This window comes from Tachypleus tridentatus, chromosome 10 (assembly GCF_004210375.1).
Source record: "Tachypleus tridentatus isolate NWPU-2018 chromosome 10, ASM421037v1, whole genome shotgun sequence".
NCBI lineage: Eukaryota > Metazoa > Arthropoda > Merostomata > Xiphosura > Limulidae > Tachypleus > Tachypleus tridentatus.
The window spans coordinates 157,282,818-157,306,462 of record NC_134834.1 but is presented as its reverse complement, the minus strand read 5'-3'; the positions used below and the strand labels follow the sequence as shown (position 1 = coordinate 157,306,462).

Here is a 23,645-nt window from a genome sequence, read left to right as displayed (position 1 = left end):
TCTATATATTTATAAAGGTTTGATCATAGTTTTTTTACTGATTAATAAAAGTTACTACTATAATAAATAAGTAAATATAAAAAAGTAAAATAAAACAACCAAACACAACAAGAGGAATCTAGACAGCCCTGGTGTCAGTTAATACAAACAACTACTGTAAGTAAAGCGGCAAATATCTGTGATGTACCAAGGCTTTGATGAATATGTGTTTGTTTCGCTTTTCAAGCCCAATACCACATGATGGGATATTTGTGCTCTGGAAATCACGGATCGAAACCTGGTTTGCAGCGTTATAAGAGTTTAGACTTGCCACTGAATTACTGGAGGCGATGAGTAAGTGATAAATTTATTTACAAGACATATATTATCCCTAAAATAATATTTGGTCTCAATATAACTTTATAGGTTTTGAAAACCTAAGTCGATGTTTGTTTGGTTAATGAAGGCACACAGTTAGCGCAAAGTTACATAGTGACTTGTCAGCGCTCTCTTCACCGCGGGGAATCAAATCACAGATCTTAGCATTATATGTCTGTAAACTTACCGCTGATCCACCGGGAGACCAATATTTAAATTCAATATAAATAAAAACCTTGATAATTTTAAAATATTTTTGGCTAACGTCAATAGATGGAGTGAGTTGACACTTTTATTTAATATAATTATTTTTGAATACTGCGTTTAAAGTATTACACTGGTGGATGAGTTGTAAGCTTGAGAACTTATGAGCTGAAATTCGTTCTTCGATTTCCCCGACGTAAACAGCAAAGAAGGCCGGTTAAGTAGCTATGTACTGCATTTAACTCATAATTACTTATGTTATTTTTATAATGAGTATTTATATGCAATGTGCTATTTTGCGAAGTAAATAGATATACGAAGATTATCTGCGCTAGTCGTCCATAATTTAGCAGGAAAGAACAAATGGAAGGCAGTTAGTTATCACCACCCACCGCCAACTCTTGGGCTACTCTTTTACCAATGAATAGTGGGATTGACCGTTGCGTTATAACGCCCCGATGGCTGAAAAGGTGAGCATGTTTGGCGGGAAGAGGATTCGAACCCGCGGCTCACAGTTTGCAAGTTGAACCCCCTAACCACCTGGTCATGTTGGGCTCAAGTAAACGGAAATAAAATTATTTTTGAAAATGTTTTACATAGCACATCCATTGGCTCAGCAGTAAGTCGGAGTACTTATAACAGTAAAAATCGTGTTTCGATACATGTGGTGGGTAGAGCTCAGATAAGATCATTGAGTATTTTTTGTTCTTTTTCTACTTTCGCACAAAGCTACTCGAGGGGTATCTGTGCCAGCCATCCCTAATTTAGCAGTGTAAGATTAGAAGGAAGGCAACTAGTCATCACCACCCACCGCCAACTCTTGGGCTACTCTTTTACCAACGAATAGTGGAATTGACCGTCATATTATAACGCCCCCAGTGCTAAAAGGGGCGAGCATGTTTGGCGCGACGGGGATGCGAGCCCGCGACCCTCAGATTACGAGTCGCACGCCTTAACACGCTTGGCCATGCCAGGCCCCAAGGAAACACATACATATTCATTACTCTATTAAACAAAATCACAATGATAATAATGATTAGAAAGTCAAATAGATAAAACGATATTGTATAATATAATACTGTCACCAGTTTACTAAAATAACGATTATTTATTCTTAAAATACCACAAGTTTCGTAAAACAGTGATTGAGAGGACTCCCCCCCCTTTTCACTTTTTGTGAATTCTAGAAATCTACTTATAGTAAGTAACGTACGACCCGGCATAGCCCAGTGGGTTGAGGCGTACGACTCGTAATTTGAGGTGAACCCGGGTTCGAATCCTCGTCGCGCCAAACATGCTCGCCCTATCACTTGGCGGGCGGTATAATGTTACAGTCAATCCCACTATTCATTGGTAAAAGAGTTGCCCAAGAGTTCGCGGTGATGACTAAGTGCCTTCCCGCTATTCTTACACTCCCTGAATTAGGGACGGCTAGCGTAAATAAGCTTTGAGTAGTTTTGCGCGAAATTTAAAATACAAAACAAACTATTTCGTTGTGCTGAACTATAAACAAACTAAGCTATATACTGAAGGTATAATCATTGTATTCAGCTTGTCGTGAAAATACGATTCCGATACCTTTATTTCTCAATTAAAGAAAGCGTGATATTTGTGTACACATTCATCAGATGGAAGTTTATAACAACAACAAAAAAAGACTGAAAATCATAGAAGAACGGAATTTCTTTCTTTACCGCCATCTGATGGCATTATCCTAAACTTTTAAAAATATTTCATTTCCTCCTGATGTGAAAGGATCTTGAATCGTTTTGTATTTTTTAGCACAAACGTACGCAATAAGATAAATCCCCTCTATCCATCGCAAGAAATCAAACCCTGAATTTAAGCATTGTAAATTGTAAATTCGTTAATCAGAGAACTGGTGAATCAGCCTCGAATATAAAAGATAATGCTAAAATACGATGTTTTTAAAATTCAATGAATTGTGATTTGGACGAAATATTTGACATAGTAACATAACATAGAAAATATAAAAATATCGGACTGCTTTGTATATAGCTTTACTCATTTCTTTAACGACCTTCAAAATATCAAAGTCAACAAATAGTTTAGATAACTAAAACCTTAAGATTTATGATACTATTGGAAGCTGGTTCAAGTATATAAGATTCAGCTCAGCGTCTGCGTGTCACGCAACCTCTGAGGGGTTGGGTGAAAAGCTTTACCTTTGTGCATACCTCGGGATCCAAACAGTTCGTTTGGTACTGCTTAGAAGAGAGTGTGACCAGCGATTTAGGCCTAATTAGTAGGCCTAAGTACTATTTATAACTTGGTTGCAGTACAGCAGCAGTGGTCAACAGAGTAAAATAAGTGCAAAAGACAGTAGTTCAAGCACTGAATTTTTATTATAACCGCCCGATAAATGTATGCCATAGATTCAAGGTTTCGCTAGTAAAACATTAAAGCCAAGAGAGCTTTCAATCGCCATCTGGTGGTCCAGTTGCTCAAATAATGAAAAAATATTTTAAAATGTCAGTAATGAAACTATTATTAGTATTTATCTACAATGATAATTATCAGTATATTAAAAAAAAAAGAATCGTTAAATATATTTAGGTTTATAAGATCAGAAATATTTTTACTGTATGCATCAGTGATTAGATTTGAAAATACGTAACCATTAATATCAAATTATTTAATAATCCGGGTAAATTTATACTTTAGTTGAACGAATAAGAACTTTTATGAAAATGCTCATCAAAAAGTGTTTCACAGTTTTGATATTCTTTTCTTTTCACGAATCCTTTGGCTGGTCTGTTTTTATATTGTATCAGGAAAAAAGTTCAGCTGTCGTAGCAGCTGAATTACACCTACTTAAAACTTGAGTTTGCATATCTAAAACATTTAATAAGGTACATCGGCAACACAAAGTTTTATAAAATTATCTAGTTTTATTGACACTTAAATTTTAATTTTCCAACAACGCTCATTATAGCTGTGTACCTTAACCTATAGGTGCTAGTCATTACGAAATGTTATCAAAATAGAAGCTCGCATACCACGCTATTTCACAAGAAAATGTTCCAATACAGTTTTATTACAACTTATCGCAGCTTTTTAGACACTTTGTAATTTGTTTTATCTACAAGAGTTCGTAAACAGAATTCAAAAAGCCTCTTTTCTACTTTATAACAATTTTTATTTATACCATTTGTTAAAGAAAAAATCAAATAACTATATTAAATGATATTTTATGAAATTTTAAAGACCTGAGGTGTTTGGGTTCTGTGTACTCACGATACAAAAGCCTAAACATTCGTTCGTCTGGTGGAATCATAAGACATTGGAATCTAAGGATTGACGTACTAGTTAGTTTTATGTCTTAACGTTTTAGATTTCCGTGTTCGATTGGTGTCGCTTGCTACAGTTCAAGTCACTTGTATATAGAGGGTTTCAAATACCGATATAATACTTCTTAAATAAGAAAAAAGAAAAGGATGACCGCCTAAGTTAAACGTGTGTTTCCGTTATCAGTGTGATATTCAGGTTAATTGATGGCTTCCAGGAAAAAATCAAGTATTCACGAAATACATGCTCCAGAATGGTATCCATAACAATATTTCACATACGAACACCACAGACAACACAAATACATAAGTACACAAATGAACAAATTATTCAAACTGACTTACTATTTATAGCAACTGCTTTATAGGGTTATAAAACGTCCGAACAGAACAAAGGCCCAACAAAATCATGTAATATCATACTTTCAAGTCAGATCAGGATCCTAGCGCAATATCCCACAAGTGTAAGACTATATACACCATCAGTTATCCTAAATAAACATTTTTAAACAAGAGAATTCCAGCTTATATTAATTTGTATAAGCTTCTATAGAATAGCCGTAAAAAAACATAACTTTTGGGGATTCGTGTGTTTACGACGGTCATAGATCCAGACACTATCAATATGCAGAACCCACATGTAAATTCCGAAACATTAATTATCTGAAATATATTCTCAACTGATTAGTTATAAAAGCGTAAAATATGGTAAGATTAATATCATCATACCACTGCTAAAACAGTCATGGACAACATCAGTTATTTTCTTGATGAATTTATTTATTTTTTAATGGGGTCTACAATAAGTTGTCTATTGTTTTAGAATTTTTCTGTTGCCATATGTAGCGTTAATTTTCCAGGTGCCGTACTTAGGACAGTGTTTGTAAAACTTAACACATGTTGCACTGACGTTGACTGGTTGCAGAAAAAACAAAACGTACAACAATAATTTATTGTACCATGAATAGTGAGAATTGTAATTAAATGATATGTGCATGTATGCATGCTGTCTTCAAGTTTGATTATACAGTGCAATTATAGCCTGTATGGCAACTGAAATGTTGACATCTCTTCTTTCACTATACTTTAAAAAATACGTCAGTTTGTTTGTAATTAACCACAAAGCTGTATAATGGGTTATCTGTGCTCTTCCCACACTGGTGTCAAAACCCGGTTTCTAAAGGTGTGAGTCCACAGACATAGTGCTGTGCCACTGAGGGGGAGCCTCTTTTGGCGTCGTCTTCTCAAATATCTCAGGCTGTACTAAAATAAAAATAATTTCTGTATCTTTGTGATAAAAGGAAATGTTCGATACAATTTAGGTAAATATTTCCTTAAAACAGTTCCTCTTTATTTTGCAATAAACAACACCAAATTAGTCAACTAAACATTCACTAAATGTTTTTGCGAACTTTAAAATAACTGTTTAAATTCAATTAAAGGGATCTTTAACTTATCATAATGCACTGTAGTCGAATACTTAATTATTATTAACTGGACGTAGCCCAATGTTAGTGTCTTGGGCTGCGTATCGTCAGGTCTAAGGTTTGGACATGCTCCGAAGTTGAAACTGTCAGTATATTATAAAAAATTACAGTTAATATCAATATTCGGTTAAGAATAGCTGTACAGGTGGCGAGGCATGTTTAGCTGTTCCTTTGCTCTGATTGCTAATTTTAAATTAGGTACGACTGTAACCTGGGGTCTCTGACTTGTTAATTTTGCTCATGTTTCGAGAAAGGTGCCGTTCAGAATAAAAACACAAAATACCCCTACCTGTATTAAAATTGTGCTGCATAAGGTGCCGCGTTCTGGTTGAAAACACGAAGTACATTCACCTGTTCTAAAAACTCTTTAAATGATACTTAAAGGGCGTATAGCTAGCTGTAATGTGTTCCATATGAAAGTCAGATACAGTTTGTACGTATGTTGACGTGTGGAACAAGGGTATCAAACAAACTTCCACTACTTGCAGTGAATCTGAGGTTCAGCGGTTCACGTCTCATTTCCACAAGAACGTGCTCCACATAGAGGCTGTTAAAGTTACAGTCAATTCCAACCATTCGATTACAGTGGTGGTGGATGCTGTTGACTAACCGCCTTCCTCCTAGTCTATTAGTTCAAGATTATTAACCACTGGTACGGGGTTATAATAGGTTGGAACGGCGTTGCGTCTCTTTTATATTGAGTATGTTAATGATCCCGGTCCTGAGATGAGAGTACAAAATGCTTCAAAGTGAGTAAGGATTAAAAAGACTGGGGTTTTAAAGCAATTAATGAAAGTGCAAAAATGTTATACAAGTTTTATTTTAAGCAAATTTTGTCTTTTTAAAACTGTTTCCATACGGTACTTGGATTTTATAGTTGTTTCTGTTATTTCTGTAAATGTCTCCAGTGGCACATCGGTATGTCTGCAGACTCCCACCGCTAGCAACCAAGTCTCGATACAATTGCTGCGTAGATCACAGGTAGCTCAGTGTGTAACTTTGTGCTTAGTTCTAAACAATCCAACAAACAAAATCTCTTTAAAACAAAGCTGAGTTTGTGTATTAATGTAAAATAAAACATTTTCGTTTTGAAAGATATAAAAAAGTCAAATAGTCTATCGATAAGCAGGTTAACATATCTGACTGACATAGAACTAAAAAGCTTCAAATTTGATTTCGCATTTGTTTTTTGGACAACAAATTACGATTGTCGAGTGGATATTTCTAAAGATACATAATAACATTTAATAGTTTGGTGTTTGTTTGTTGAAAAACTCTTAGACTTACTGCTAAGCCACTAAGAAGCACATTTTTTTATGAGACAACTTTGTTACTTATATAAAACATGATACATCAAAGGTAACTTTACGAACTTATAATAGTAAAATCCAGGGTTCGATTTCCCGTAACGAACAGAGGACAGATAGCCTATCCTGTATCCCGTAAGGAACAGAGGACAGATAGCCTATTCTGTATCCCGTGAAGAACAGAGGACAGATAGCCTATTCTGTATCCTGTGACGAACAGAGGACAGATAGCCTATTCTGTATCCCGTGACGAACAGAGGACAGATAGCCTAATCTGTATCCCGTGACGAACAGAGGACAGATAGCCTATTCTGTATCCCGTAACGAACAGAGGACAGATAGCCTATTCTGTATCCCGTGACGAACAGAGGACAGATAGCCTATTCTGTATCCCGTGACGAACAGAGGACAGATAGCCTATTCTGTATCCCGTGACGAACAGAGGACAGATAGCCTATTCTGTAGTTTTGCGTTACATCTACAACAACAGTATAAAATACATTATAGCATGTTTATATCTGTAGCGATCCCTATAAAACTCAACTTCTCTTTCTGAGGGATGCAATTTTTCTAAAAGCAAGCGTGAAGCCTATCTTATTTTATAACAAACTTTTAAAATGGTGATCAAATATATTCTTTAAGAATTTCCAATTTTTTTTCATGAAACATGTTGGTGATTTCTGTAACCAAGAAAATTTGTACAAAATTTGCAGTTTGCCGAAATAAAAAGACTGAAGGTTTTATGGCAATTAGAGAGCAAAAATGACACATAGAAAGATAAGAGCTGGAGATTTTATGGCAATTACTAAAAGTACATTTTTTTTAAAATTTTGATGAAATAAATATTTTATTCCGTGTAGTGTATCTGTGTTTTCTTATAGCAAAGCCACATCGGGTTATTTGCTGTGTTCACTCAGGGAATCGAACGTCTGAATTTAGTGCTTGAATCCGAAGACTTACGGCTGTCCCAGTGGAGGATATCTGTAATGAATAAAAATAGTTTCGAGTATAAATAATAATGATTCTTTATAACTATTAACTTATTATCATTTGTATGTGTATATAATATTCGTTGCTTATAAATACCGTATATTTCAAGAATACAAAAAAATAACAAAAACACAAGTATAAAACAACCGTTGTTCACGTTACCACAAAAGTTATTTCGATGGAGTACATTACACATACCTTAGTTAACCAATAAGGAAACTTATTAGCCAAGGAACTAGTATTTTACCTATATAAAGATGCCGCAATTATATTGCCAAAAATTACTTACATTTTACTGCAACAAAGGATTGTTTTAAAAATCACAGTTTTATAATACAAGTAGTTTTATAAACTCTCAACAGATGTCGCCACACCAATAATATCTTTTAGGAAAATACCTTAGAATGATGTATTTTCATATTTATGTACCATAGAAATTACTGACGGTGATAAAACATAGTATAGAGGTTTTAAACAGAGGCGTCGTTAAACGCTGGTACACGATTCTATTTGACAGTGCCTTTAATCCCCAACTGGTACCTTGAAAATCAAAATCAAAAACCATGATCCATATCATGCTAAAACTCCGAACATTCCCGCGACAGCCCCCAAATCTTTAAAGCACCTTCGACGACTCTGACTTTATATGAAATGCTGGTGCGGTAACGCTCACACTGAATTACAAAAATATCATTAAATGATATGTGATGTGTTGATAGTGTTTATTTTTACATAAGTTTTTAAATTGTGCTGGTAACTATGTACAGATATTCCTCTGTAATCAAACTCTTTGAACTATTTTGAACTATCAAAACTTTCATAATGGATGCTGAAGCCTTGAAGTGCTTGATTTGGCTTATAAATTACGTTATATGGTATACAAAGCATGGTCTTTAAGATTAGAACAAAGTTTAAAAATCAAACTTTGAAGCATAGGAAACTTTAATAACGTCTCCGTAAGGTCCTGCTGACTTGGTGTTATTTTTTAATCAGTAAAAGTGTAATAATCTCCATTTGTTGAGAGCTAATTGTCTTTTCCAGTCACACATCTCCATCGTTATCGCAATATTAGTTCTTTAAATGCAAGATTTACAGAATAACACAAAATTTATAAATCCACTTGTCTTAGGCCCAACGTTAGTTAAGCGTCTAATTAGTAAGGTCTTTCTACTGTATGTTCGATGAACAGATAAATGAACACTTTTTTGCTTCAGTTTAGTTAGGGCCAAGCTTCCCCGTCTTAACACTTCCAAGAAATAAATTCATAACGTTATTCTATGAGTTAACATTTGACCTTTTTAAAAACTTTGAAAATTTTTTAATATATTGTACAAAATGTCCACAGAAGTATACTTACATACGCCTTTTGTTTGTATTCGTTAAAACTTAGAACGCGCGCAAACGCATTTAGATAGTCATATGCGCATGTATTTTTGGGACAAATAAAAAGGGGAGTGTTATTATAATCGGTTAATTCGGATTTTTTACCAGTTCATATTACAAGAGAGATGTTAGTATAATTAAGTAATAGAAATAAAACTATATGATTCTTACTAAATTTCGGTCAAGTGGTATTTATTTAACTAGTAAACTGGCTCGCTGAATCTTTATATTATTAAAAGGTAACTAGAAAAAATAGACTTTAAGTCGCACTCACACTGCTGTAATAGTTAAGTTATCTATACCACATAAGATAGGTTAGAACTGATAAATTATTATCAAGTTTTAAAATAAGCAGAAAGAATAAAAATATGAAAAGAACTAGCGGTTAATTACATACACTATTAATGTTTTTGGTTCAATGAAGTTAAACACATAACTACAAAACAGACAACCTGTGCTCTACCCATCCCTATCAGTAACTCACAGCAAAAAAAAAAAAAATTCTCTTCTAATTGTAGTTCTAGACAGGCTTATAAAAATTTTAAAATATGGTATATTTCTGGGTAGTATTTAGTTAATCGAGAACATTTAAATGTTTTCTACGTATATTATTTTCACGTTGTGAAACATGCTAAACGCTAACTTTACTAAGCAATGTGTAACTAAAAAAACTCCTGTGGTAAAATTATCAGTTAACTTCTAATTCGCATTAAGAAAAAAATGTATCATTAGAACTTCTACTTTTGGACTATTCGGCATTATCCATATTAAAAAGTTAAACGTTGGGATTCTGTACGTGTAAAAAAATTCGGATTTCATGTTGCATCGAAATAACCTAATCATGAATAACCTTTAACAAGAGTTTATGTAACTAAATCATTTGCATGTACCAACTGAGCTTACTTATTCTTGTATAACCAGCTCTAATGTCAATCCTTAAAAGCATTGTCTTCTTCCGATTGGTTGGGCAATATTATCAAATTGGTAACGGTATGTTGACCAGGCTAATTTCTGAGGTGACCTGCGATCTTTCCTCCAAGTCAGATATCTACCAATGGATCAGTTTCAAGTTTACTGTTTACAAAGCTAAACTCTGATTTTTCATAGCGGACTGAGGACATTGAAAGATCTGAGCTAAATAAGGACATTAATATCTGACAGCAACTAAGTGATTAATAAGAACCATGTCTACCCACATTACTTTATTCAAACATTTATGAAGTGATTGATTAACTGTTCTGCACAAACAATTGTGATGCAAGAAAACTGCCCATGCCGTTCGTTAGCTAATAAGATTGTTTGTAGGTGAGCACAAGGCTATACAATGGAATACCGCCAGTAGGGGGCGGCTTGTTAATAAATATCAGGATTCCATTTTCAGTCTTTCACAGAATGATTAATTATATTTCCTGTGTACTACTGGTCCTCGAGTAGCTGTATACGAAATTCGACAAACAATATTGTCAACAATTTATTATGCACGAAAATCTTTATAAACAGAATGGAAAATCTGGTGTAAGTGATATGTGGAAAGTAATCTGGTGTAAGTGATATGTGGAAAGTAATCTGGTGTAAGTGATATGTGGAAAGGAATCTGGTGTAAGTGATATGTGGAAAGTAATCTGGTGTAAGTGATATGTGGAAAGTAATCTGGTGTAAGTGATATGTGGAAAGTAATCTGGTGTAAGTGATATGTGGAAAGTAACAAATAAATACTTCTCACACCATTAACATTTTTTTTTCAAAATAATTGATTTAATTAACTTTTATGTGGGTGTCAAGTCACTTTTTCAGACGAAAGGGTGTGAATTCCGTACTTTTCTAGGTGTAACTCCTGTATATACACTTCACACCCATGAAAGTGTGAAATATTTTTTTTTTATTTTCCAGACCAGTCAAAGTTTTGTACGTGTGTAGCCTGTACGTCTGTAAACTTAGGTTAACGTATATTTATATTACATGAAACTTATACTGTAAGCTTAGGTTAATGTATATTTATATTACATGAAACTTATACTGTAAGCTTAGGTTAATGTATATTTATATTACATGAAACTTATACTGTAAGCTTAGGTTAACGTATATTTATATTACATGAAACTTATACTGTAAGCTTAGGTTAACTTGTATTTATATTACATGAAAATTATACTGTAAGATTAGGTTAACGTATATTTATATTACATGAAACTTATACTGTAAGCTTAGGTTAATGTATATTTGTGTTATACAAAACTACACATTTCGTTCCAAGTCTGAAGATTGATTTTTGTGTACAGTAAAAAAACTTGTGTTCTGTTAATTTGATAGAATACGTAAGTTCTGGTAAAACTGGATTTATACCGTCGTTAGATCAGTGTTTCTGATGACTGCACGCAGTTATTACACCTGAAGTGATCACCAACAGCGTCTGTGAGTCTAAGACGTTGTAATGTCTTTAAAATATTAAGCCAGGTACGTGAAAGAATTAGTTATCAGAAGTTCAACTGTGGTGTTTGATATTTTAGAATTGAAATGGGAGAACGCCAAGTGGTAAAAGTTATAAAAAAATAACCAGGTACTTCCGAGGATTGGAAGTTATAACTGGTCAGTATACCCTACAGGAACGTAAGGATGCCGTAATATAAAAAGCTATAGCATGATAGCTAATATGTACAGACGGAGCCACACGTAATTAAACCCCTTCCGTTGAGCATGTGTGCTTTTTTAAAATCCAATCCCTGTTGCCAATCTCTATTGAAACTGCTTTTATATATCTAGCCCATGGTGAATTGTGAATCATAGTAATAGAATCATAAATGGACAAAATATTAATAAAATATTAAGTGATGTGTACGAACATACACCAAAATGAACACCGACACGAACTTTTTATTAACATACACCAAAATGAACACCGACACGAACTTTTCATTAACATACACCAAAATGAACACCGACACGAACTTTTTTATTAACTGACATTTTGGAAATCATTATTTTATGAGGACTGACGCTTAGTAGTAGTTTGGTTACAGCATAAAACTGAGCGAAAGGCAAAGTACATGCAAAATTAAAAGCTTGACAGCAAACATATCTTCTTGCCTTTTTATGCGTGTGAGTATTCATCCAACGTTTGTTTTCTTTCTTTTACATTAAGCAAAGATATACTAGGGCTATCTACATTCGTCGTCCCAAGTTTAGCAGTGACAGACTAGAGGGAAGGCAGATAGTTAACACCACCCACCGCTAACTCTTGGACTATTCTTTGGGCCAACGAATAATGTGATTAACCGTCACATTATAACGACCCAATAAGAGAAAAGACGAGCATGTTCGGTGATAAGTATTTGATCCCGCGACCCGCAGAGTTCAAGTCGAGCGCCCATCAAACACCAGACTTATTTATTTTGTGGCTTTTTTTTGGTAATTTTCCCCTCCCACCCATCTGAATTTTGGTAAAATCTGTCATATGTAACAAATAGTCTGACTTGGGGTTCTTTTAATTCAAAATTAACACAAAAAACATTTGCCTGACTTTTTCTCACTCGTGTTACTGAGGCTAGAAGGGAATGTGATTCTTTCTGTGTATAAATGTTTTAGTGTGGAGCTAGTCCAGCTGTAAATCACAGTAAAAAAAATCTCACGCCGTTAGCTGCCACAAAAGATCATCTTCTAAGTTCTCTATTCCATTAACATCATGCGCTCAGACTGACGTACGAGTCCGACCTTTGTTCCTGTTTGTGGAAACATCTCACAAATTATAGCTCAGTATGAAGACTAATAGGCTAATAGAAGGAAACATCCAAACAGAATATAGTGGTGCTGTACATCACGTAGTTGGCCACCCGGAATGAAGTAAAAAACAAACAAACCCCATTTAGGTCGACTACAGTACATCCATTGAAATAAGAGTAATTTTTTTACGCTTGAACTTAAAAATATGTTTGATTTTTTAAAAATAATTTATAATACCAAAGCTCAAAGCTATTTGAAATCTGGTATCACTGCCTTCTTAACTTAGTTACGTCTATATTACTGCTTCCAAGGACTCTTGATAGGACGATTCGTCTCTGTACACAGGAAGTTAATACTAAGTCCTGACAGCAGTGTAGAGTTGAATAGCATCTCCAGGGTGTCCTGACCTACGTTCTTTGAATATCTCTTCCTCGTAAACTTAGACTTGCTTTCGTTACACTAGAAGATTTACGTTAACGTTCGTTTAAGCTTCCGGGTGGCTCAGCAATAAGACTATGGTCTTATAATGCTAAAATTTGGGTTTTGGTACCCGCGGTGGGTACAGTAGATATATCTTATTGAGTAGCTTTGTGTTTATCAACAAACGAAATTCATTTGGAAAGCAAAATTGCGACTTTTTTTTTCCAATACATATTTTCTTGGAAAACAGTTTGGTGTTAAGCGCAAAGCTACGCAGTGGACTCTATGTGCTGTGTATATCAAAATATAGTTTTAGCGGTATGGGCCTCATTCTTACCGTTGAGCCAGGTCTTTCGAAAATGTAGAGGCTTATTTAACTTATATTTATTAATAGGAATAAATCACATTAGTTTTAAAAGTGATAGGGAAAAAAGCAAATGATTACTTCTACTAAAACATGACGGACTAGGTGTTTACTCAAACCAAACTCGAACGAAAATGAGAGAGAGGGATTGATTATTCGTTTTTTCGATCAAATTCAGCTGTTGAGATAATAAATTGTAATTCCCAGTTTTAAGCCTTGATTGCGGATATGAGGATGTCGGATGTTGTTATTTATGGCTCCGTGTCTAAACACAGGAATTAATTACTGAAGAAAGATTAGTGATAAATCAAGAGGTCAAAATAAGGTCAGTCATGGTTGAGTTGAGGTCGACTGACGGTGAAGAAAACTTCTGGTACTGAATGAAACATCTAGACATATTCGACAAGTTAATTTATTTCGACTAAACAGTTCTATGCTTTTTTAACGGTGAGGTATTTGTTTTGTCTGTTGAACAGCACTATCCATTTATTTCTAACCTACTATGAGTCCTTTTCCACATAAGAGTATGACACCAAAAAGTCATTAAGATACACCTTTCCTGTTTCGGGAGGACCTCTCAGTGTTAATGAACATTTGGTTTTGGTTGTTTCATCTTTCAGTGAAGCATTAGTCTAAATATTTAACTCATCTCCTTGATGGTGCCATCTGTCTTAAACTTTGCTGTTTATGTTGTTGCCAAGTTGCGAGTGAACCTTCATCAACACGTGATTATCTCGTCTCATTTCTCAGTTCGGTTTCCTGATGACTCAGCGGTAAACTTGATGGCTTTTAATGCCCAAATTCCGGGTTTAGTCCCAAAGGGAAGCACAACACTGATTGCACATTATACAGCCTTGCGTTCGAAACGAATAAAACAAGGCGAGTGATAAATAATGTTGACGTACAAGAAATAACAATCATTTAACCTTTGAAAATTACAAACTTACGCGCAACTAGATTATAATGGTGAACTCAGTAGAAAAGTTAAAAGTGTGGAGTGTAAGTTAATAATGACATTTCAGCCTCCAGACCTCTTACGTCAAATACTAATCACTTGAATGGTAAACAGGATTTGTGGTAACCTAGTAAAGGTAAAACTCTTATAAAATGACTAGTTTATATGTATTTGTTTTATCTATAGTTGTCGCAGGCACTGACTTAAGAAGAAACCATGGCAACAGTTGTAGTATGTGAGCTCAAGGAAAACGAGGTAGTTGTTGCAGGCAGCGACCGCATTAAAAACAACAACAACATGTCAGTTATCGCAAGAAATGTCCTCAGAAAAATATGATTGTTCTTGCAGGAAGTGATATTAGGAAAAACGTGATAGTTACGTGATAGCTATCGTAGGACATGACCCCAGAAAAAACAAACATGGTAACTATTGCAGAAAGTGACCTGAGAAAAACAACAAGGTAATTATTGCAGGAGATGACATCAGGAAGTCGTAGTAGTTGTTGTAGGAAATGACCTGAGAAGAAAGTAGTAGCTATGACAAAAAGGGATCTCAGAAAACAATTATTCTAAATATGGTATTTTTTTTCTTTTGAACACTTCATTGTTTATAACAAAAGACGTTTATTCACCCAGAAATAACTATTGTTCACCAGTTTGAACTGCATTCACCTGTGGTGAAACCCATAAATACGTAAAAATGTAGAGCCAGCAAAATGTGCAGTTGACAGTAAATGGGATGCTAGTAGTTAATATTCATACAGTTACACATTTCGATGTTTAATGTTTGCAAGCTGCTGAGTCAACATTCGTTTGCAAAGATAAAATGTTAAAAAAAAACAGTGGCCTGATAAAATACCTTCGCGGTGCACCAGTTGACCATTTATGATTTATGCTTTTATGGATTATATTTTAAATCATGACCAAGAACTACAGAGAATCGCCGTTAATATTTACAGCGTTGTTGTATTTGATGCCGTACAGTGAATAAAGTTTACACACACACATATATATAGATTGAAGTCAACGGGATGTGTATCTTGCAAGGTTTGTAAGAATATCTTATATAAAAATAAAATGCTATAGAAAGCAAACTATAAAAGTAAAGGAGCCCAAACTTTTCGGAACCATAAATAGTGGTGAGGATTTACCATGTAAACACACACGCTATACTTCGACATCTGGGCCTGGCATGACTTGGTGGTTATAGTACTCGACTCGCGAGACAGTGAAGACTCTATAATTTGATGATCAATCCCACTATTTGTCGTTAAAAGAGTAGCTGTGGGTGGTATTGACTAGCTGCCTTCCCTCTAGTCTATCACTGCTAAGTTAGAGACGATGAGCGGAGATAACCCGCGCGTGAAATTAAAAAACAATTTTTCATATTTGTATTATTGTGAATGAAGCATAGGTTGTTACAACAGAACACGCATCACAATTTAAAATTTGGAACAGAATAGCATACTTGGATTTCTTCTGTTTGGAGGTCATGTTGTTGTTGATCGACTGCCCTGCTACCTAGTGCAGAAACACTTAATACCAACAGTTCAAATCACGCAACATTTGTTCGTAATTGTGTTTATATTCCGCAAAGCAGTAATATTTTAGATATTTAAACCTTCTATACAATTTCGCAACGTATTTTGATTAAATATATTCTTTCTATTTTGGTAAATTCTTTGCAAAAGTTACTATGTTCTGCGGAGTTTGTCTACAAAACAATTGAATTTCAAACGAGTACCCCTCGGTGAACTCAGCGGATAGCCCAATGTGGCCTTACTATAAGAAAACAAATACACACACGCTCTTCAAACGAGTAATTCTGGACACCACATCGGACTAGTCTCATCACTGTTGGAAACTCACTTTGTTATCTTGAAGATGATCAAAGAAGGTCGAAACGTTGTTCTGTACTTTATTTTAATTAAAGTTTCAATACCATACCAGCCGTCTTGAGAATACATTTTCACTTCAAGTGGGTTTCTCGTTATCACGAACAGCCTCATTACAGTGCTGAACGTATACTTTTAAGTGCATCCGCTTTCCTTTTCGAACCCTTTAATATTTATATTTGTCCTGCCTAAGTATAACATTGCTCAATAATAGGTTTAAATATGTTTAGTTTAAATATAAAACAGCTTTTAAATGAAAATGACAGTGGTGTATTTAGGTAGGGGCTAGAGGGTCTCAGCTCCAGGGCCCATGATCTTAATGGAGCTTCATTGTAAATTTTATTCTATGTAAAATTACATGGTATCTAGGGTCCACAAAATTATTAGCCTCTGTGCCCATACAACCTCAAATCTGCCACTGTAAGATGGACACACTTAACATAATCATAAATATAAATATTCGTTGTTTGTATGTGTATTATAACTCTGGTTATACAGTACAACTTACAATACACATACATACAGCTTGTATTGCAGCTCATCAAACTGAATACATTCGTTTTTACAATATTAAGGACTTTTTACTTTTTTGACTGTAAAACATTTTTTCCTGAAATTATTACAGCGTTATTTCCAGAGATTATTAAAATCAACCCATTTATATACAAAGTAATTTTAACTGTTGGATTAATGATATACTTTAAAACTGGACGTACCTAGGACTAAAAAGCTAAGGAATATCCAACTTTTTCATATATGTTTATTACAACTGAGAATGAAACACTGAATATTCGAAAGGTACTTCATATCCTTCAAAGATTAATTCAATATTTTAAATCATTTGCTGTAGGTAGCGTTTTAAGGGGAAATAAAGCATAAACATTTTTCCCAGTTTTCCAAAATGATTAGACTACTTGTTTATTGAAGCAACTATTTACAGATGATAGTTATATTTCTTACGTAAAGTGATTTATAATGTTTCTGTTAAACGTCTTTTCTCTTAATGGAGTTAATTAAAAATATATTAGAAATTACACATATAAAGTGAATACAGCAAAATACACACAGATGACATGGAAGGACACTGTTTTTTGGTGGTTTTTTACTTCTGGATATGTGATTTACTTATTTAAATGTCGTGCACCTGAAAAGAGTGTTTACTTCACTCTGTAGCCAAAACAAACTTAACCTGCAAACTGAAAATCATACTCGTTTGTATCCAAAGTTAGCACACACTCTAGCTGTTGTAACAGACAACTTTTCTACTTTATCTGAAAGTAAAGGTTACTTAAACCAGGAAGCACCCACGAATTAAAAGGGTTTGCTACCACAGTCTGCTTCGTGAAATTTTGGTAACTTGTGATGCTTTCTTTATAACGCAGATGTTCATAATGGTCCGGTGACGACCAGGGCTGGCGAGACGTGTTTTGCCACTCTAAGTAAATATATATATGTGCTACACCCTCGGTCGCACCAATAATGGTGATGACTTCAGTGTGAGTGGTGATATCCTGGCTCATTTCGAGATGGTATCATTATAAGTGGACGGCTTGGTTACGTAGGTCTTTCTCGTATCAGGAATAGACAAGTTTAACGTAAAGTTTCCCGGTTGTCTGATGGTCATCTACAATAAATTGAGTGAGAATATAGTTTCTGTAAATGTGACTAATATAAACCTGTTTCAGATGAACTTTAGTCCAAACTTTGGTTGAATTTCATCTTTTTCTTTCTTTTCCTATTTTTTTTTTCGGAAATAATTTTAAGCTATTTTGTTAACAGGAAATGTTACAAAAACATTTATACAACTGCAAGAGAAAACTATTGAAATACCGTGATATATAGAGGTTTTAAAGTACTTTTAACTTGTTTTTTCATAGTTTAGTTCTTGAATTTAGAGGCTGACATTGATTTCGAGAGTGCTGGAACTTTTGTTATCAGTATCGTCTATGCAAAATGTATTATACAATAATAATATTAACTAAACTTATATAACACGTATTAATATTATTGCCAAAGCAAGAGCATCGTCTGATAAATAATAGCAAGTGAATCGTAAATACCAACTAATACAAAATGTTATAAACTAATAGCTAATATCAGATGAAATGTTAATATTACTAATACATAATGACAACCGATCCGTTGTTATCAACTAAACCGTACAGTCAAGTGATATACTGTTATCAACTAATAAATAGTATAATTTGTTATGCTTATAGCAATGTGTATAGAATCGTTAGACGAGTGGAAGATAAGAGTGCTGAAAATGCGCTGGTTGTAAACATTACATTAAATATCTACATCGCAACTTAAACTTATTGTGTGGTCTTCTGAATTATTAAAAATTTATTGTTTTGTTAAAGTTTAGTCTGGTGTGAAAAAGAGTGAAGTACGTTGTTTGCATGTTAAGACAAACACAAAGCTACACAATAAGTTACGTGTGTTCTGGTTTCAATACACGTTTCTAGCGGTTTGAGTCCATTGTGGGCAGAATAGTACCTCTGAACATAACAAACAAAAACAAGTTTCTTCTGTAGCTCGTGAATCATAGGAGTACCAAGGACAATTTTCCATAAAACTACAATTTTCTGCTTCTACTCATGATCTCAGAGGTTCATTACTTTTTAAAACATTTTGATCTTTTGAGTATTTTGGGCGTTTTTACTGTTTGTTTAGCGAAGATAACCAAGTTCCTTTGCACCGAAAACGCCAACCAAACAGAGATCTCCTGACAATATAGTGTGTGTTGGTTTTTGATTCAATTATATTATTTAATTTTCGACATCAAGAGAACTTTAAGAACCCCAACAACCCATGAGTGAAAGCAAAGAATAATATGTTATAATATGTCAACCACACTACACCTGCTATATTCGGTGCGAACGAGGCTTTTCGCTCCAAAACCAATTCTCACCAAGCCGGCTGTGATACGATAGACAAATATAGTAGTGGTTTAGGCGCTACGTATCTAATAAGTTTTCACAAATAACACTTATTATGGTGTGAACCAAATTAAGTAAGTCATAGCTACGGCTAGTTTAAAAACTAAACATTTTCGTTGTAGAATAATACGTTATCAAAGCGTCTTCATCCTTAAGTTACCGACTCGTGGTTTCACCGCTCATTACCGGAGGGATACACACACACACACACACACACACACACACACACATTCGTTATACTATGTAATTTTAGTCCATAACTTTAAAAGTAACAATGGCTAACTATTAAGCAGCTTTTTGCAAAATCTTAAACAAAGAAACAAACAACAATTGTAGCAGGATAACCAGCAGTAGTGACGGGTATTTAGGGGTATACACATTCCACCATCAGAGACTTGTGACGCTTTATCAGTAGATACGTTGAGATAACGGAGAAAAAAATTAAGAAAGTGAGAGCAGATTACAAGTAAACGATCATTTAAAACAGACATGTTTAAAACAGACACATTTGAAACAGACACATTTAAAACAGACATGTTTAAAACAGGCATATTTTAAACAGACATATTTAAAAGACATTTAAAACAGGCATATTTAAAACAGACATGTTTAAAACAGACACATTTAAAACAGACACATTTAAAACAGACATGTTTAAAACAGGCACATTTAAAACAGGCATATTTAAAACAGACATATTTAAAACAGACATATTTAAAACAGATATGTTTAAAACAGACACATTTAAAACAGATGTTTAAAACAGACACATTTAAAACAGATGTTTAAAATAGACATATTTAAAACAGTAATAGTTCATATAAGCTCCAGTTGATGTTAATTTTCCTCTCTTCACTAAATATTAGGTTTTATTTTGCAAGCAACTCCTTGTTACATGTGTTCAATTTTGTGCAAAGCTATTTGAAAGCTCTCTGCTAGTCCATAATTTAACATGATAGACTAGACAAAAGATAACAGCTAATCAACATCACTAACTCTATAGCTGCTCTAATAGAGTAGTGGGATTGACCATGACATAATAATTCTCCCACGGCTGAAAATGCGAACATGTTTGGTGACGGTGGTTCAAAACTGCGATCCTCGGATTGCGAGTCGAGTACACTAACCACCAGCCCATGCCATGCCTTCCTTGTCAGATAAGCCTGATACTAAAATTCTTTTATAAAGGCGCATGTTTGCCCTACTACTTTTGTAGGAAAGGAAGGAGAATTTAGTTCACGTGTATTTCTAATTTGGCATATTGCCAATTTCGCCCGAAGTTACACGAGGTCTATTTGCGCTAGTTGTCTCTAATTTAGTACTTAAATACTAGAGGAATGACAACTATTTATCACCACCAACAGCCCGCCAACTTTTGAGCTGCTCTTTTTACTAATGGATAGTGGGATGGACCGTAACTTATAAAGTTTCCACAGCTGAAAGGGCGAGCATGTTTGGTAGGACGGGGATTCAAACCCTCGACCCTCAGAGTACTTATAAGTTTCTATCTCAGTTTAATATCACAGGTTTATGGTAACCCAATTGAAATGGTTATTATATTATTTTTAATTCAGTAACACACGTTTCTATTCATGAAATCGGTATGACTATGAATCTGGGATCCAAGAACATGAGTAACTTATTAATAAAATAATGATTTTATTTTCTAATCGTCATGTTGACTTTTTGTATTTAAAAGAACGCTGAAGAATGTTGTAGGAACGTCATCATTCCTGGTCTGAAAAAGCGATTAATAGTCAGATGTAGTTTTAAAAACAAACAAACAAGTAGTTGAGAGATTATAAGTTCATAAACTTACGATCAGAAATATATGAGATGTCACTTGCTGTAAACCAATCGAACTGTTCCCTAGAAACTTTGAAGTGACGAAAATATATTACAACCTTCATAAACTTCATCTGGCGAATGAAAACTGAAACTTTTCCCTTGACATTTACTTAACCGAAACCAGGGAGAGGGCGTTACGTAATTTTAAGTTTAACTAAAATGTTACATGAAGTTCGACATGATAATCTCTGTCCGTCTACACACCCACAGATTTTCAAAACTTGAATTATATTAAAAAAAGACACATAAAATACCTTAAAAAGTAAAAAAAACATACATTGAAAATCATCTTCTTAAAACTGATTCGTTTGCTTTTGCTTAATTTTTAAGCCTCTTATACGATATATTTTGGAGCCAGTCGTAACCCGATAGTTAACCTGCCCAGCCCTCAGACGATTTACGGTTCGCCAGCCGTTGCTACAAAAACATGATCCGTGTTTTAGGGCTGGGGTATGCTCTTTGATCAAGGAACAGTTGGCAGTGGGTGTTATTTACTAGCTGCCTTTCAACTAGTCTAGTGGGCCGCCATGGCCAAGCGTGTTAAGGTGTGCGACTCGTAATCTGAGGGTCGCGGGCTCGCATCCCCGTCGCGCCAAACATGCTCGCCCTCCCAGCCGTGGGGGCGTTATAATGTCACGGTCAGTCTCACTATTCGTTGGTAAAAGAGTAGCTCAAGAGTTGGCGGTGGGTGGTGATGACTAGCTGCCTTCCCTTTAGTCTTACACTACTAAATTAGGAACGGCTAGCACAGATAGCCCTCGAGTAGCTTTGTGCGAAATTCTAAAACAAATAAACAATCAACTAGTCTAATTAGTACTTCAAAATTAGGAATGGCTATATACGTATAGATCTTATGAATATTTGGTTTAACTGGTAATTATATTTTCAAACGTTTATATTATCATTCATAAAGTAAGCTATTCATCATCAGTTTAACTTTCTTTTTCTCAAGTGTGAAATGCAGGCCACCCAGTTCGAAGGTAACGTCCTAACTATACGGTCTTCAGTAAAATTACCTGTCTCAGTTTTGAGTCACTCTATGAAAACATAGGATGTTATTTCTGTCAATGAATTTAAATTCTATGTTGTTGTTGAATTAAGCACAAAGCTACACAATGGGCTATCTGTGCTCTGCCCACCACGGGTATCGAAACTCGGTTTTTAGCTTTGTAAATCCGCATACGTACCGCTGAGCAACTGGGGGAGCTTAAATTCTACGATGAACTGAAACCTAATACAGATTTCATGTGGTTGCAACTTGTTTAAGTGCATATTAACGAATATTAACAAATTGTTTATCAGTAAGTAAAAACGAAGAAGAGACATAAAACCAGACATTAACATTAAATATGATCTGTGGAAATTAGATTCTTTACCTACACAGTCATCTAATTAACATTTATTGGAATATCTATAGTTATAAATATAGTAGTGTAGAGCCAGTCGAAAAATGACCAGGCAAGTATTACCACCCACACCCCATGGTATATCCTAATCTCACGTTTCGTAGCCAACTAAAATAAATACATTTTATAAAATCAAGTTTGACCAACAAAGGGGCAGAAAAGGCAGTTGAAGCAGTGATACGTCGGAAAGTTTCTTTGTGAGCCAATCAAAATTAAGATCATTTATGGAATGAATTCGTAGCTATTTATAGAATAATTATTGGTCAAAATTATTTAGATGAACAACTTCTAATATTTAGAAAAGCCAGCGGGTTTTGGTAACATTACGTTCCATCAGTACCTTCTAACAACAAAAGTGTAATTTAGTATTTGTTGTTAGTTCATGTAATGAAAGTGTAAAATAAAATAACAACAACACTGGAAAAAAAATTAATAATTGTTTTAACTTGAGAGTATCTGTTGATAAAATAGTTTTTTGTTGTTTTCTTAAGTAGAAATATTGATGACATCTTTACTTTCATAATAAATTTCATTCACTTGATTCTAGGCTAGGTGATTCTACACTATCTCGGCCCGGCATAGCCAAGCGTGTTGAGGCGTGCGACTCGTAATCTGAGGTTTGCGGGTTCGCATCTCGGTCGCGCCAAACATGCTCGCCCTTTCAGCCCTTCCATGCCGGGCCGTTAATGGAGAATAACGTAGCCCACATAACTATCAACTCCACATAAATAATCAGCGAAAGGTAACTCAGCTTTAGCAGTTATCATTTCTGACTATAGCCATTATGAATTGTGCTCTAAACAGACTTCAATACTTTAGTGAAAAGGATATCTAACGAGCAACCACTGATATCAGATCATGTCTTGCAAATATAATACAATGTTGTTTTGTGTTTTTGTTGCTTTGTATTCACATATCCAGTTTTGCTTGCAGCATAATTCTGTATGTACTTCATGGTCATGAAGAGCTAACAGCTGCAGCGTACTCACTAGTGTTGTTGCTTTCTTTAACGTCGCATGATTAACGACACTTTTGTTACCGAGCTTCGAGTCTGGTCGAGTTA

General features: G+C 34.7%; 1 protein-coding gene across 2 annotated transcripts in view; it reads left to right on the top strand.

The window, feature by feature from the left end:
- The first annotated feature begins 223 nt into the window (after positions 1-223).
- Positions 224-23,645, top strand: part of LOC143230730 (epidermal growth factor-like protein 8) — a 60,384-nt gene continuing 36,962 nt past the window's right edge. Inside the window, exon 1 of one of the 2 annotated variants that reach the window (XM_076464798.1) lies at positions 224-333. The gene's annotated coding sequence lies outside the window, so the exon portion shown is untranslated. The remainder of the gene's footprint in view (positions 334-23,645) is intronic. The other variant, XM_076464795.1, reaches the window with a different exon arrangement.